Source organism: Cervus canadensis, chromosome 27, assembly GCF_019320065.1.
Source record: "Cervus canadensis isolate Bull #8, Minnesota chromosome 27, ASM1932006v1, whole genome shotgun sequence".
Classification (NCBI taxonomy): Eukaryota; Metazoa; Chordata; class Mammalia; order Artiodactyla; family Cervidae; genus Cervus; species Cervus canadensis.
Genome location: NC_057412.1, coordinates 18,551,433 through 18,568,242, shown reverse-complemented (window position 1 = coordinate 18,568,242; position 16,810 = coordinate 18,551,433). Strand labels below are relative to the sequence as shown.

General features: G+C 36.8%; 1 protein-coding gene across 5 annotated transcripts in view; it reads left to right on the top strand.

Moving 5' to 3' along the window:
* The window catches only part of LOC122428683, a 673,994-nt gene that overhangs the window by 517,331 nt on the left and 139,853 nt on the right, over window positions 1-16,810 (top strand). For 4 of the 5 annotated variants that reach the window (XR_006265790.1, XR_006265789.1, XR_006265791.1 and 1 more), the window contains one exon: window positions 6,473-6,518. The gene's annotated coding sequence lies outside the window, so the exon portion shown is untranslated. Of the gene's footprint in view, window positions 1-6,472; window positions 6,520-16,810 lie in introns of those variants that run through there. The other variant, XM_043448697.1, reaches the window with a different exon arrangement.

Below are 16,810 nucleotides of genomic sequence, written 5' to 3'. Positions count from 1 at the left end.
ATGTATCTACCCCTTTTCAGGGGGCTTCCTTGGTGGCTCAGAAGGTAAAGAGTCTGCCGGCAATAGGGGAGACCTAGGTTCAATCCCTGGGTCTGGAAGATACCCTGGAGAAGGAAATGGCAAACCACTCTAGTATCCTTGACTGGAAAATATGGACAGAGGAGCCTGGTGAGCTACAGTCCAAGGGGTTGCAAAAAGTCAGAAATGACTGAGCAACTAACACTTTCACTTTTCACCCCTTTTAAATTCTTTTTCCAATAACTTGTTACAGAATACTGAACAGAGTTCCCTGTGCTATATAGTGGGTCCTTGTTGGTTATCCATTTTAAATATAACAGCTTGTATGTTTCAATTCCAAACACCCTACCAACCCCCACCATTCCCCCCTGTTAACCATAAATTCAAATTATATTTTAATAAATATTTGAAATATAATTCTCTATGGGCTTCCCTGGTTGCTCAGATGTTAAAGAATCTGCCTGCAATGCAGGAGACCCAGGTTCAATCCCTGGGTCGAGGATAAAGCATGCATATTTTATGTTAGAGATGTAACATGAAGACATATAGTTGGTTGTTCTGTGTGCTGAGACTGAAATGCTACAGTCTAATTCTGCTTTTCTTAAATGCATTAAGCAACTTTCTCTGTGGAATATACACTGTTGAGTCCTCTTATTCTGATGAAAGAACGAAAGACTTTAGGAATGAAAACATAGTTGTGTGTGCGTTCTCAGTCACTCAGCTCTATCTGACTCTTTGTGACCCCAGGGGCTGTAGACCACCAAGTTCTTCTGTGTGGAATATCCCAAGCAAGAATACTGTAGCAGATTGCCGTTTCCTACTCCAGGGGACCTGTCTGACCCAGGGATTGGACCCAAGTCTCTTGTGTCTCTTGCATTGGCAAGTGGATTCTTTACCCCTGAGCCACCTGGGAAGCCCGAAAGCACAGTTAGATTTATACAACATTTTAAACTCTTTTGATTGTTTATACTGCATTTTTCTAAACAGGATATCTTTTGTTTTTTGGTGGCATCTTTAATAAACAGTAGTCTCCTCAGTGGAAGAGGAAAGCAGAAAATAAGAGAGCTTCTAATTAATTTCATATTAAAAATCATAATTTGACATTCACTTCTTCCTTCTCCAACTGTCTACAAAATCTTGTATCTCACACTAATCTTGTATCTCTGGTAATCTTACCCTAAAGCGACAATGATTTATACTGTGTATGTCACTTTGAGATGCATAGACATGTTTATTTATTATAACCCTGATATTAGAGTTGTTTATAAAGCCAAAACCCTAGTCTCTAGCCAAAGATATTTGAGAACATAAAATACATAATGGATTAAAATATATATTTCAGTGTTTAACCATACTTGTTTGTGTACAATGTAAATGTGTTCCCCCACAATACTATGTATATGTTTATATTTATATATTTGTAAGAGAGCTGACCTCTAAATAGAAAAACGTAGAAACATTTTTACTTTATTACTTACCAAAATTTCAAAGAATGTATTTCCTTGTAATTCATTCCAGGACTTTATTTCTCTTAAATATGGTTGGGTTAAGTTGCTTAAACTTTGGCTCACAGAAACAATTTTTATTTTTCAGAATTCTTTCCTCATGATTTAAGTATAATTGAAAAATTGTAGCAATAAAATCCAACAAATATCTCTTATTACTAAATAATGCTTTATCTTCTTTGAGACACTAGTACTTTGACTAGCTACACTCCAAATGTTTAAATTTCACATTTGGAAACACTTTTTTATTCCATGTCTTTTTGATATCTGATGTAACTTTTAAACTGTGACTCTCATCCTTTGACATTCTGCAGTGGAAACATGAATTAATCATTGAGTTTGTCCAGCAAGCAGAATGACATCTTACTGTGATACTGTGAGCTTCCAGCAGGGCAAACACAGGCTGTACCTGAGTTTACAGAACAAGAAAACATCCCCACAGGGGTGACATTGCTGCATGCTCAACTTCAGTCTCTCAAAATTCTAGATCTTGTTAGTACAGGGGTGGATTCTATTCTTTTGTAATGTTGACTCTGTTATTGCATTTTCTGAAAATGTAGCGGTTACTGTTAACAGCAACACAAACTGGGGGCCAGGGGTTACTGTCCATCTTACAAAGGCATGCATAGGAAATGGTTTAATAAGCCATTGTTATTGTTACAAAAATTGCATTTTATTAAGAATCACAAATGACTGTCCATATAATAAATATGTATTTTTAATGAAGTTTAGTTGGATAGCAGATGATTTCATTACTGCCTATAGTTATACAAATCAGTTTAGAGAGGGGAACCATTTTTTAAAGAGCACTGTTAGACTTCCCTTGAAGACTGCCTAGTAAAAAGATTTTATGTGAAGTGCTACACGATAAACTGTGGAAAATTCTTAAACAGATGGGAATACCAGACCACCTGATCTGCCCCTTGAGGAACCTGTATGCAGGTCAGGAAGCAACAGTTAGAACTGGACATGGAACAACAGACTGGTTCCAAATAGGAAAAGGAGTACGTCAAGGCTGTATATTGTCACCCTGGTTATTTAACTTATATGAAGAGTACATCATGAGAAACGCTGGACTGGATGAAGCACAAGCTGGAATCAAGATTGCCGGGAGAAATATCAATAACCTCAGATATGCAGATGACACCACCCTTATGGCAGAAAGTGAAGAACTAAAGAGCCTCTTGATGAAAGTGAAAGAGGAGAGTTTTTCACTCTATTGGCTTAAAGCTAAACATTCAGAAAACTAAGATCATGGCATCCGGTCCCATCACTTCATGGCAAATAGATGGGGAAACAGTGGAAACAGTGGCTGACTTTATTTTTCTGCGCTCCAAAATCACTGCAGATGGTGATTGCAGCCATGAAATTAAAAGATGCTTACTCCTTGGAAGGAAAGTTATGACCAACCTAGACAGCATATTAAAAAGCAGAGACATTACTTTGTCCACAAAGGTCCCATCTAGTCAAGGCTATGGTTTTTCCAATGGTCATGTATGGATGTGAGAGTTGGACTATGAAGAAAGCTGAATGCAGAAGAATTGGTGCTTTTGAACTGTGGTATTGGAGAAGACTCTTGAGAGTCCAGTGGACTGCAAGGAGATCCAACCAGTCCATCCTAAAGGAGATCAGTCCTGGATGTTCATTGGAAGGACTGATGTTGAAGCTGAAACTCCAATACTTTGGCCACCTGATGCAAAGAGCTGACTCATTTGAAAAGACCCTGATGCTGGGAAAGATTGAGGGCAGGAGGAGAAGGGGACAACAGAGGATGAGATGGTTGGATGGCATCACTGACTCAATGGACATGGGTTTGAGTAAACTCCAGGAGTTGGTGATAGACAGGGAGGCCTGGCATGCTGCAGTTCATGGGGTCGCAAAGATTCGGACACGACTGAGCAACTGAACTGAACTGAATTGAACTGTGTTGGTTCTCTCATACCCTGCTTATAGTGTTCATGACAGTTTTTGCCAGTTTTGTAGCTCTTTCTTTTTCCCTTGTTTCCCCCCCCCCCCCCACGACTTTTGTCACTGATTATAAGAAGTTTATTACTAGAATCCTGTCATTTAACTCTTTAGTTTAATTGGCCCTCCATATCCAGGGATTCTGCATCCACAGACTCAACCTACCGCTGTTTGGAAAGTATTAAAAATGTATTCTAGAAAGTTTCACAATGCAAACCTGAATTTTCTATTTAGATAACTCTTTACATAGCATTTACATTGTATAAGGTATTTTACTGCTCTAGAGATGATTTAAAGTGTATGGAAGGAGAGAAATAGAAGAGGGAGATTAATAAAATATACAGACTTCCAGATACAAAATAAATGAATCAGACGTATAAAATGGAGAGTGTGGGAAATACTGTTGTTGTTGTTTAGTTGCTAAGTTGTGTCCAGTGCTTTCTGACCCCGTGGACTGCAGCACACCCAGTCTTCCCTGTCCTTCACTGTCTCCCATACCTTGCTCAAACTCACGTCCATTGAGCCAGTGATGCCATCCAACCATCTCATCCTCTGTCACCCCGTTTCTCCTCCCGCCTTCAATCAAATGAGTCAGTTCTTCACATCAGGTGGTCAAACTTGGAGTTTCAGCTTCAGCATCAGTCTTTCCAATGAATATTAAGGACTGATCTCCTTTAGGATGGGCTGGTTTGATCTCCTTGCAGTCCAAGGGACTCTCAAGAGTCTTCTCAAGCACCACAGTTCAAAAGCCTCAGTTCTTCGGCGCTCAGCCTTCTTTATGGTCCAGCTCGCACATCCACACGTGACCACTGGAAGAACCAGTAGTTCTTTGACTACATGGAAATTTGTCTGCAAAGTAATGTCTCTTCTTTTCAATACGCTGTCTAGGTTTGTCAAAGCTTTTCTTCCAAGAGCAAACCTCTTTTAATCTCATGGCTGCAGTGGGAATAATAGTCACCATCTGCAGTGGGAAATATAGTCAATAATTATGTAGTATCTTTGTAGGGTGACAGACAATAATGAGAATTATCATGATGATCATTTTGAAATGGAAAGAAATATCAAATCACTTTGTTGTGTACCAAGAGCATAGTGTTGCAGGTCAATTATACTTCAAAGCAAATAAGCAAACTCACAGAAAAAGAGATCATATTTGTGGTTATCAGAGGTACAGCTATAGGGAGGGTGTATTAGATGAAGGCAGTCAAAAGGTCAAACTTCCAGTTATAAGATAAATAAGTACTTTGGATGTAATGTACATGACAATAAGATAAATAAGTACTGGGCGTGTAATGCACATGACAAGTATAATTAACATTGTTGTAGGTTAGATATGAGAGTTGTTAAAAGAGTGATCCTAAGAGTTCTCATCACAAGGAAAAATTTTTTTCTACTTATTTTTTTATCTATATGAAATGATGGCTGTTCACTAAATATATTGTGTAAATGGTGAAGTGTGTAAATCAAATAATTATGCTGTATACGTTAAACTTATATAGTGCTATATGTCAATTATATCTCAAAAGAGGAAGAAAAAAATTTAAAGTATATAGGAGGGTTTGCATAGGTTACATGCAAATGCTGTGCTATTTTATAAAGGAACTTGAGCATCCAGGGATTTGGGTATCCTTGGGAAAGAGAAGGTCCTAGGACCAATCCCTTTCAGATACCAAGGGAGAACTATATCTCTCTTTACCAAGGAAAGGAGTTTTGAATGATGTAGATAAAATAAATATTGATTCAATAGGTCATTTATGCAGTTAGGAGTATGAAGCTTCACCAGGAAGATGGAACTTTTCCAAAGCAAAATACAGAATTCCACTCTTCTCTACTCCTTTCTAATCTTGGGAGTTATGAAGCGTTAAGGAACTTAATGCTGTTGGTATGAGGCTGGGAGATGGATATTCTGCCCCTAGTTCTGCCATAAACTAGCTATGGGCTACTGCTTTATTTTGTAAAGTGAGGGTGTTGGACCAGTTGATTTTTAAGTTACCTCCTAGTTCTAACATCAATTCTTTTCTAAAGAAGAGCACTAGAATTTCCTTACAGTAATTCCCTATCCCAGGTAATATCTCTCTTAAAACTCTGGAACATGGGACTTGATCTCACTCCAGGTTGAAATCTTGTGATCGTATCCACAAAATGGACTACAAGTTAGAACCTGTATTTTTTTATTTAATTTTTATTTTTTAACACCAAAAACATTTTCTATTACGGTATGGCAATTAGCAATGCTGTGATAGTTTCAGGCGAACAGTGAAGGGACTCAGCCATACATATACATGTATCCATTCTCCCCCATATCCCCACTCCCGTCCAGGCTGGCACATAACATTGAGCAGAGTTCCATGTGCTATACAATAAGTTTTTGTTGGTTATCCATTTTAAATATAGCAGTGCGTACATGATCTTCCCAAAGTCTATAACTTACCCTTCCCCTAGCAGCCATGAGTTCATTTTCTAAGTCTGTGAGTCTCTTTTTGTTTTCTAAGTAAGTTCATTTGTATCATTTCTTTTTAGATTCCACATGTAAGGGATGTCATATGATATTTCGTCTTCTCTGACTTACTTCACTCAGTGTGACACCTAATGATATAAAAAGATGTTATTAAATCTAGAAGTGTTTGCAATTTTATAGGGTTTTTTTTTTTTTTTGGTAATATGGCATGATTATTTTTTCCTTTTTACCTTTACCATCAACAGTAAAATTGCTAAATTGGCTAATAGTTGTAAATAAGAAGAGTCTTAATCACTATGTCCATACCCAACAGATAGCAAAAATGTCAATCAACACATATTTTATTGTAATGCTTATGTGCCCTTCAGTGCTGCCAGACTCATTTGTGGATGGAAAAAGCAATTCCTTGACGCAGTAAATAGACCCCCAGCAAATAGACCACTAACACTCAGAGTTAATAATAACGCTAAAACAATCCTCCTATTTTGTTGCTCTCTATGTCATCCATTTTCTATTTACTTTTTAGGATATCCTTGAAGATTAATCAGAGAGCCTCTTATGTGCCTCTAAAGGTAGGATAAGAACCCTTATTTCTGGTTATAGAATATATTTGTATTCTATGGCAAATAGAATGCTTTTGTTTTAGCTATGCGTTAATACTTTACACCTCTTTTTAGATATAGACATAATTAATGTTGCTTATTTGGAAAATCTGAAAAATGTGTTATCTCTACTTACCTGTCAACTTGAAATCATCTGATGCATAGTGTTTAATTGTCAGTTTGAATTTTTCTTTCATATTATTACATACTGTGAAGTTAAAGTGAAGATATTAGTCACTCAGTCATGTCTGACTCTTTGTGATCCCATGAACTATAGCCCGCCAGACTCCTCTGTCCTTGGCAAGAATTCTCCAGGCAAAAATAAAAATGGGTAGTCATAAACTTTGTAAGGGATTTTCCAGACCCAGGTATTAAATTCAGGTCTCCTTCATGTAGGTTGATTCTTTACTGTCCAAGCCACCTGGAAACCCCTTACTATTACATATTACTACAGTTTAGTATATTATTTAGAGTTTTTTTCCCCCCCTGTGGGCAGAATTTATTCATTATTTTACATTTTGTATTACCTTCATAAATTTAGCATAGCTTGACATTACCATGTATGACTTCCATATATCAAGAAGATAATTTTGTAATATATACACTTATGTATGGGCTTCCAAGGTGGCCCAGTGGTAAAGAATCCGCCTGCCAATGCAGGAGATGCAGGAGATGTGGGTTCAATCCCTGGGTCTGGAAGATTCCCTGGAGGAGGAAATGGCAACCTACTCCCACATTCTTGCCTGGAAAATTCCATGGACAGAGAAGCCTAGCAAGCTACAGTCCATTGGGCTCCAAAGAGTCGAACTCGACTGGGCACACACACACTTTTGTATATTAACGTATGCAATATATTGTTAGAAACTAAGATTCTCTAACCTACCATAATTTCATAGTTTTCTTCTTATTTTAAAATTATCATTTTTAAAGAAACAACCAAAGTTGCCGTAAGTATAATTAGCTATCAGTGATTTATCAAAATAAATTTTAATTTGGAAGAATTTAATTCTGTATTAGCTTTTCTTAATGAGTGCCAAAAAATGTGTCCCTTTTCTTGGCTAGAATGTATGTGAGGATAAATTTAGAATTTCTACTCTAGTAGATACTTCTCTGATAATAGCTTAATTGCAGCTATTTCAAACCAAATTGTTTAATTGTGGTGAATCATATGCAAATTGTTCAGATGTAGGTCAACCTCCCACTTCCACATTCTAGCACCTATTTTCTAATTCAAGACAAACTGCTCAATGCCTGAAAGAGGCAGAATGGTACAGATTAAAAACATATGGCAAAAGCAAAATGATAATAACATAAAAACGACAGTGAGCTAGGAGTCATAAAGATGGCACGCAAGGCAGGTTGCATTTATTTTACCTGAGCTGATGATTTGTGCTTGATGTGTGTTTGGTACACTAGCATTTGCTCACTGCTCGTGAGGTTTGTATTTGGCAAATCATGGTACCTCTAAATTACTAAGTTTCCTCACCTGTACTGATTTTGAGTGTTCTGGCTGAGTGATACAAGTGGACCTCACAGATGGACAAGAATACCTTGTGTAGCTCTGGAAGTGACCAACTGTGATATATTGCTGTTGTAGAAGGTCGGGAAATCCTTTATTTTCCTAGCTACTACATTCCAGTTCTAATCTGTAATTGCCTTTGTGGTGGGTCATTGTATCACTTTCTAATGAACAGCCGAGATTTTATGAATTCTACTTAATCTTTATATGTCATCTACTATGAAAAAAATAATTTATTTCCAGTTTTTTAAAGCACCAAAAAATGATAAACCGGATTTATGTGTTTTTCATGTGTTGTCTTTTATCTCTAGGAGATTATCATCAATATTTTTGGCATTTTGACAGAAAATAATAAGACTTGCTGATTACTGACAGAAAAAAATTTAGCCTTAATTCTAATAAAATTAGAAATCTGCCTTACTATAAACATAGTTTTTAAAATTATCATTCTTCAGTGGAATTTAAGAATTTGAATTTGTATTTTCATGTAGTTTCTGATATTTCAACTTCTCTGAAATTTGCCTTGAGTTAAATTTTTCATTCTTGAAGAATTATTGAATTACGTTACTGACTTAAATAACACCTGTGTTTTTTCCAATCTTAGAATGGGAAAAAATTAGATGGTGTACGCTTAGTATTTCTTTCAATATCAATACTTTTGTTGTTTGAAGTATTTCATATAGAGAATTATACTAAATAGAAAAATATGTTTCCCTCAAAGTTAGCTACTGCTAAAGTTTTGGTGTTTTTCTTTAAAGGTTCCTTCTTTATATGCACAAATATCAATATCAATCTGTGCACACGATGCTTTCACACCATATGCATGAGTCTGTGTTTTTTTTTAACATTTTAATTATGAAGATTCTTCTAAGTCAATATATGTTATCTATTTCATCCTTTCTAATGGCTGCATATTAGACAATTTTTTTTGATGTACCATGATTTATTTAATAGGCCTTTTAAATCTTTTCTTAAATAGAACTTTAAAATAGAATGAAAGCAGGCCTTCCATAATTACATTTTTGGCAGGCATACAAAAGAATGATTCTCACTTGTACTTTGAATTAGGAAATTAAGGAGTAAAGAAAAAATGTTACAGTAAAGAGTCATAAAAAGTATTAGGTATGTGCACATAAACGGTCAGGGGAAAGAAGAGCTCATAATGTAGATGTTTATGCAACTGTGTTCTAGGTATGTAAGAGTAACATTCTGATTTTTTTTTTCAAGATTCACCCCAGATGACACTTTTCATAGCTTTCAAAGAGATGTTTCCCTTCATCCTCATTTTTATCAGTCATTTTACATCTTCATAAAGCTTTGGGAAAAATAGATCTCATCATACATGTTATTTCACATATAAAATTTCATCTTGTATTTAATTTTTTTCCCTGCAGGATGTTAACCCTTAGAGGGCAATGATTGTGTGTTACTCCTATTTGAACTTAGTAGGTGCTGAATAAATGGCAGTCAGCTAGATTGGATTGAAGTGTGACAAGGGAGAGAAATCAGGTAGAAATATTTAGTCTTACCAAATGGTTATAAAGTACCACTACTTACCTATTATCTTTGGAGTAGCACAGTAGTAATTGTTAATAATTCTTCTGATGAATGAGATACAAAATATATAAACACATGATTTTTGATATACAGTAAAAGTTCTTTTAAATTGAATTTTAATGATTCTTAGTTGCATTCATGCTTAAAATCAGACATCGTTGTTTCAGAAAATTATATATAAATTTCTAAAAAATATGATACTGAAATTATTTATACATCACCTCATATGGATCTAAAAACACTTTGGCAGCCTTAAAGTATTATACACATGTAACACATTATTTTTATTGATAAGACAGTAACAAAGTTGTCTCTGGGGGTTAAAAGTATGGATAGTTATTTGCAAAGTAGAAATTACATATAAAAGAAGCAATTCTTTGCGTGAATTCTGTTAGAAGAAACAGAGTATTGTTAGTACTTGTATATAATGCAAGTTGCTACTCGTGCTGTTTAAATGAATCTTTGACATTATCTCAACCAGCAGAGGTAGACTTATTAATGGCTTGAATTGTGTCTAAAAGAATCTCTGGTTTCACATTAGTCTGAATTCAATGGTAGTATTGATTTAAAATATCTTGAACATATGTACTAAATTATTTTTAACAGAAAAATGAAAAATTAGTGGGTATAAGATCTCTTTTGAAACTGAAAGTAATGCCTACTGCATAATAGTTTTTCTCCTCATCTGACTTGCAGAAGTCACTAGCCCCAAACTCTGATTTTACAAGCCTCTTATTGGACAAATCGGGAAGGAGGAAAGAATCTTGCTCAGTCTTCTAAATAAATTTTTTAGCTTATTGCTGACCTTTGCTTGACCAGAACTTGAACCTTAATATTTCAGATATATGCTTTTGTGCCGCTTTGTTCTCAAAGCTCTCCCATTTATTGTTATCTAATGTTTGGCTAGGGTTACAAGTGCAGGTAATTTTGGAACCCATGAGTATAGCCAAAGCGGGTGTAACAGGCCAATACTGTACAGTTGGGAGTGGTGTGGACTGAGGAAAAGATGATCACATGCCCAACATACAGGGGCTGTGTCTACTCATTCCAGTCAGTCACATTTTCTGTCTAACTGTATGTTCCAGTAGCCATAAGTTCTAAAGGTAAAAGGAATTGAATGTTGAAATTTCTATGTGAAATCTCACAGTTTCTAAATATGGGCTCAATTTCAAGCATTGGGAAAAAAAAGAAAACCATGTAAAGGAATCATAGCATGCCTTTAGGTAAGCAATTTGCTACCTTTGCATAGGTACCCTGCAAATACTTGCTCAATAGTGAGTGAATTACAGGTATCTATAAGCTACAAGGAAATAAATGAGCACTCTAACCCTTACTCTCCCATGTTCATTGGAAATTTCATATAATACTTTAAGGAGGATAATAGCCATTAGCAACAAATATGAAGACCTACAGAAAAGTTTTTTCAGTCTATATCTGGATTCTGGAAAAGAGAAAGCAAGAGTGAGCTCAGTAAACTAAGGTTTTGTCAAGATATATTATGATATGCAAAGAATGATGTTTAAGAGATATCACTTTTTGAACACACTTTTATCTGATCCCCAACTTACCTTATGCTCTTAAGTTATTACTCTTTTCTTTAATTCCTCAAATCTTTTGTCATTTTGTTAATTTTAAAAGAAAATGGTGAGTTAAGATAATGGCTCTACAGGAAGACAAACACAAGAGGAAAATAAAAATCAAGTATGCCAATTTTGTCACATAATCATTAATAAATAAACACGGGTTCAGTGGACTCTGGTTGGTTTTACATTTTGATCTTCAAGATTTACTTTCTTTTTGCGATCTCTCCTGCTTTCCTTCTGGACAGACTGACCTTCCTTCTTTCATTTCAGTCCTTTTTTTATATCACCATATTTCACTTCATTTAATGTCACCTAATTACAGTTGCTCACACATCTCTCTTCCCAAGTAGACTTGAGAATCTCAAGGCCAGAAACAATATCTTCTAACAATCATAAACTTACAGAAAACTTGTACCTACATTACAGAGAACTTTTCCACTGAAAAATTTGAAAATAAATTGCCAACACAATGCCATATTACCCAGAGTGCTTTAGGATGTATCTCCCTAAAAACAAAGACATTTTCCACATAACCACAATCAAATCATCAATATCAGGTACTAAGGACTAAATTGTGCCCCACCTGATATTCATGTAGCTTCCCTGGTGTCTCAGATGATAAAGAATCCACCTGCCATGTGGGAAGCCTGGTTTGATCCCTGGGTTGGGAAGATCCCCTGGAGAAGGGCATGACAACCCACTCCAGTATTCTTGCCTGGAGAATCCTCATGGACAGAGGAGCTTGGAGGGCTACAGTCCATGGGTCACAAAGAGTCAGACACATTGAGCAACTAAGCCCACTCAGTCCCACTCCTATGTCGGAGCCCTGACCCCTCCTCCAACCCCCTGTAATGGTATTTGGAGAGTAGCTGCCCCGAGTGTAATGGTGTTTGGAGGAGAGGCCTTTGGTAGCTAAGTAGGTTTAGATAAGGTAATGAGCATGGTGCTCTCTTAATGGATTAGCACTCTTATAAGAAGAGATGCCAGAGGTTTGTTTACTTTCTCACTGTTATGTGTGAGCAAAAGCAAGAAAGAAGGAATTGGTGAGTTCCTTGATCATGACTTGCCAGCCTCCAAATCTATGAAACATAAACTCCTGTTGCTTCAGCCACCCAGTTGATCATATTTTGTTAACACAGCTGCAGCTAACTAATATATCAGGAAATTAACATCCTTAATTCACTACTATCTAATCCCCAGATCCCATTCAAGTTTCATCAGTTGTCCAAATAAATTTCAACTATTGGTCTTTAGTGTGTAAGAATTTGTTTCTGAAAATTGTGCCTTGTTTTGTAGTTTCGTTAGTCTTCATGAATGTACAAAAATTCTACAGACTTTCCTTGACTTTCATGACCCTGATACCTTTGAAGATGACATGCCAGTTGTTTTGTAGCACAGCCTTTAATTTGGATTTATCTGAACTAAGGACCATAGTTTATGCAGATTTGGATCCTAGCATCTAGGACTGTGTCTGGCATATAGATGATGTTCAATAAACACTTGTTGAGGAATGAATTAGTGATTGAAAACGCTGACTGAATCACTTGCATAATGCTAATAGCAACAATTTCAAAACTTTAAAGAGAGAATTGTAAAGCAGGTCCAAAATAAGAAAAAAAGAAAGCACACGCACACAAACTCTGGTGTCTTCTCTTAGTGTTATTGAGATCTGTCCTTTATTTATTGAACATGCACACATGGGCTATTGTGTAAGTTAATGACAGTTTCTTTGGAGCAGTGCTTCTCAAAGCCTGGTCTGTGGATTGCTTCCAGTTTACATCCTATTTCTGGTTCATGATGACACTGGGGTTAAGTATTTAGAAAACCTTTTTAGCATTTTGACAAAGTGGTTCTATTTCTGCCGAATCTATTCATTCTGAAGTGACATATTAGATATATTTTATCTGATTTTCTTTTTTATTCCATTTATCTAGTAATTAATTTGCATTATATTTGCCATATTATTGATCCATAATGGATTAGAAGTTAAAAATGGCTCATTTGTCACAGTTTGTGGTTATTCCCATCAGAGTAGAGTGTGATTAAAGTGGATGGGAACTTGGTGGAATTTGACCTTGCATCTAAAGAATGGGTAAAATCTTATTGTTTTCTTCAGTCGTTCAGTCATCTCTGACTCTTTGTGACCCCATTGACTGCAGCACTCAAGGCTTCCCTGTCCTTCATGATTTCCTGGAATTTGCTCAGACTCATGTCCATTGAGTCAGTGATGCCATCCAACTATCTCATCCGCTCTCACCCCCTTCTCCTCCTGCCCTCAATTTTTTCAAGCATTAGGATCTTTTCCAATGCTAGGAATCTTTTAATGTGAAGATTCTTTTCGACTCTTCGCATTATATGGCCAAAATACTGGAGCTTCAGCTTCATCAATAATCCTTCCAATGAATATTCAGGTTTGAATTCCTTTAGGATTAACTGGTTTGATCTCCTTGTTGTGAAATAGGTAAAGATCTTACTAGTTTATAAATTAGGGAAATGAGCAATTCAGGCATGACAAAGTATGAGAGGAAGCATGTGTCTATTTGCATTATGTAGTTGCAAGTGTACATTTACTTGTGTGCTTGTATGTGTGGGATGGGTATTAGAAGACAGGAACTTCAAGAGATAGTAAGACCTCAAGATTCTAAAAGGAGCCGAGAGCAACCACTCCCATATTTGATTGCATTGAATTCCAAAGCGCTGATCCTAGTAGCATCGCCCTTACAGTACATTCTTGTGTTCTCCCTTTCCTTTTGAAAACATTCTTTCCTTTGACCACAAGAAACTTAGAATTCCCACTGCTGACAAAACACGAATAAGCTCCTGTGACCAGGAAAGTGGACAGTGCTATTACCACTTGTAGGTAACAGAGACCATGAGCAGCTTTGTGTATTAGTCACTCAGTCATATCTGACTCTTTGTGACTCCATAGACTGTAGCCCTCCAGGCTCCTCTGTCCATGGAATTCTCCAGGCAGGAATACTGAAGTGGGTTGCCATTCCCGTCTCCAGGGGATCTTCCTGACCCAGGGATTGAACCTGGGTCTCCTGCATTGCAAAGCAGATTCTTTACCATTTACAACTATTTAAATGAAAAGAGGAGAGACAAAGTTAGAAAAGAGGGAAAACAATGAGAGAAAGAATAGAGTAAGCATAAGAAATGCTGCTAGGGAAAGAAGAACCTAAAAGAAAGGATATATTATTGCATCAAGTTTAACTAACTCTGGTAGCCTTTCAGGGGAATAGCATTTAGTTCAGTTCAAAACCTCTTTGCTAAGAAACTGTCATGGAGCAGATACTGAAATCAGGGAATGCAAAGAAAAATAAGACATAAGAACTTTCCCAAGAATGAATTCAGTGCTTTGGGTAAGACAGATAAGTAAATACAACTTCAATAGTGGTTGGGACTTTCATTGGGGAATTTGCAGGTACAGAGGAAAGGTGATTGTCCAGCCTCCCAGGATTCTCTGAGGAGATTATGCCCATAAAAGGTCTTGATGAAAACTAAACCAAATGGAAATAAATGGGATGAGGAAGAAGCGCAATTTGATAATCAGTACTCAGTTTAGGAGCTGGTACATTGTTCTTGTAGCTGTTCAGTCACTCAGTCATGTCTGACTCTTTGTGATCCCATGAACTGCAGCACACCAGGCTGCCCTGTCCTTCTCCATCTCCTGGAGTTTGCTCAAACACATGTCCATTGAGTCGGTGATGACATTGAACCATCTTGTCCTCTGTTGCCCTCTTCTTTTCCTTTCAATCTGCATATCAGAGGTTATTGATACATCGTTGGTGCTTAATAAATAGTTTTTGAATGAATGAACGATTTACTTAATTAGAATGAACTGATATACTAGAGGTAAATGCAACTCCAGGAAGAGGAACTAGGCAGGTCATGAAAGTATAACATAGCAGTGGTGAGTCTAGAAGAGGGAGACATCATCAGTCCTCCACAGAAGAGTAAAAATTGCGTGACAGAGACACGTGAGTTGAAAATGGAGACATAAGTAGAAGTCAGGTAATGGAGACATTTCTCTGTAGCACTAAGGCCCCATAGATTCTAAGTATCTGTCAGTATTGGGAGTGACATGGGATATTTGTATTGTAGTTTGATTATAGATGACTAAGTGTGGGAGAGACAAGACAGATACAGTGGTCTCCCAGTTAGGAGGCTAGCTCACTGGTCTTGACAAGAAAAGGGGAAGATCTAACATATGGCTATGAAGAAGAGATGGCAAATGGGGAAGGGGTAGGCACACAGATTCATGAGTTGCTTGAGAAATAGAATCAGTGGAATGTTTCACTTACGTAGTGGATAGTGTGGAGGGGGAGGAGTAAATCAAAGTCTGAAAGAAAAGGGTGAAAGCTTGAACACTTTCTATATTTATGACTTTAGTCCCTGCATGAATGAAGATATCCTAAATTGAGCCAAGGAATATGGGAGGACAGATACATATTTGGAAAATAGGGAGAGACCAAAAGTAATCCAGTTTTAGCTGTTAAATTGAGATGCCTGTTGAGGAAGAGAGATCAAAACTGAAGAAATGTATATATTTTTATATGTGTATATATATGAACATATGGGCTTTCCAGAGGGCGCTGTAGGAGACGTAAGAGATGCAGGTTCGATCCCTGGGTCAGGAAGACCCCTGGAGGAGGGCATGGCAACCCACTCCAGTGTTCTTGCCTGGAGAAAGCTATGGGCAGAGGAGCCTAGTGGGTTATATAGTCCATAGGGTCACAAAGATTTGGACATGACTGAAGTGGCTTAGCATGCACACACACATATATGAATGTATATGTTATATAATTTTAAAGGTATGCATATACAGCAAAGGTTTAATGTATCAATTCTATCTGCACAGGATCATCTAAAACTTTATTTTCTCATTAATTTATGGCTGTCAAATTAGCTTATTGCTAGAATAAGCTAATATATCATTAGAAACTCTAGTACTTCATTCTATATTTCAAGACATATCATAGAGTAAATGCTGTAACTTGAACCTGGTTCCTGACTTGTGAAAACATCATGTGTCTCTGCTACCAAAGCCAAGAGAACTGTGCCAATTACATGCCTGAACCTGCTTCAGTTTAATTACCTGGATTACTGAAGCAGAAACAACCTTTGTGCTTAATTGACCCTTATAATTGCCTTAGATCTCTGCTTTGCCCTTCTTGGGGGTATAATTCCATGTCCTACTATTATTAGGAAGAAAAATTCACTTCCTTTTTTGGTAACTCCAGAAAAAATAAAGATTAAAATATACTTTAGTGTTCAGAGAATTAATATTTTATCAGCCTCTGTATCTAGAGAGTAATATACTGAGTGAAGGGGAAAGAGATGACCCGGAGTCACCTCCTTGTCCTCATGTGACAGTCCAGTTACCTCTTACACTTTTTTTTATTTTTTTAACAACCAACCTTAGTAACTCAGTCCTATCAATAGTGACCTGTGAGCATCTCCCAGTTTAAGATATCCAAAGCCCAAATAGATTCTTGAACTCTGCATATGTTTGAATCTGTGTTGTAAAGGTTAGGTCTCCAGTCAATTCATGCACCTGCAGGGAAACTCAAAATGGATTAGTCAACAGGAAAAGAATGCTT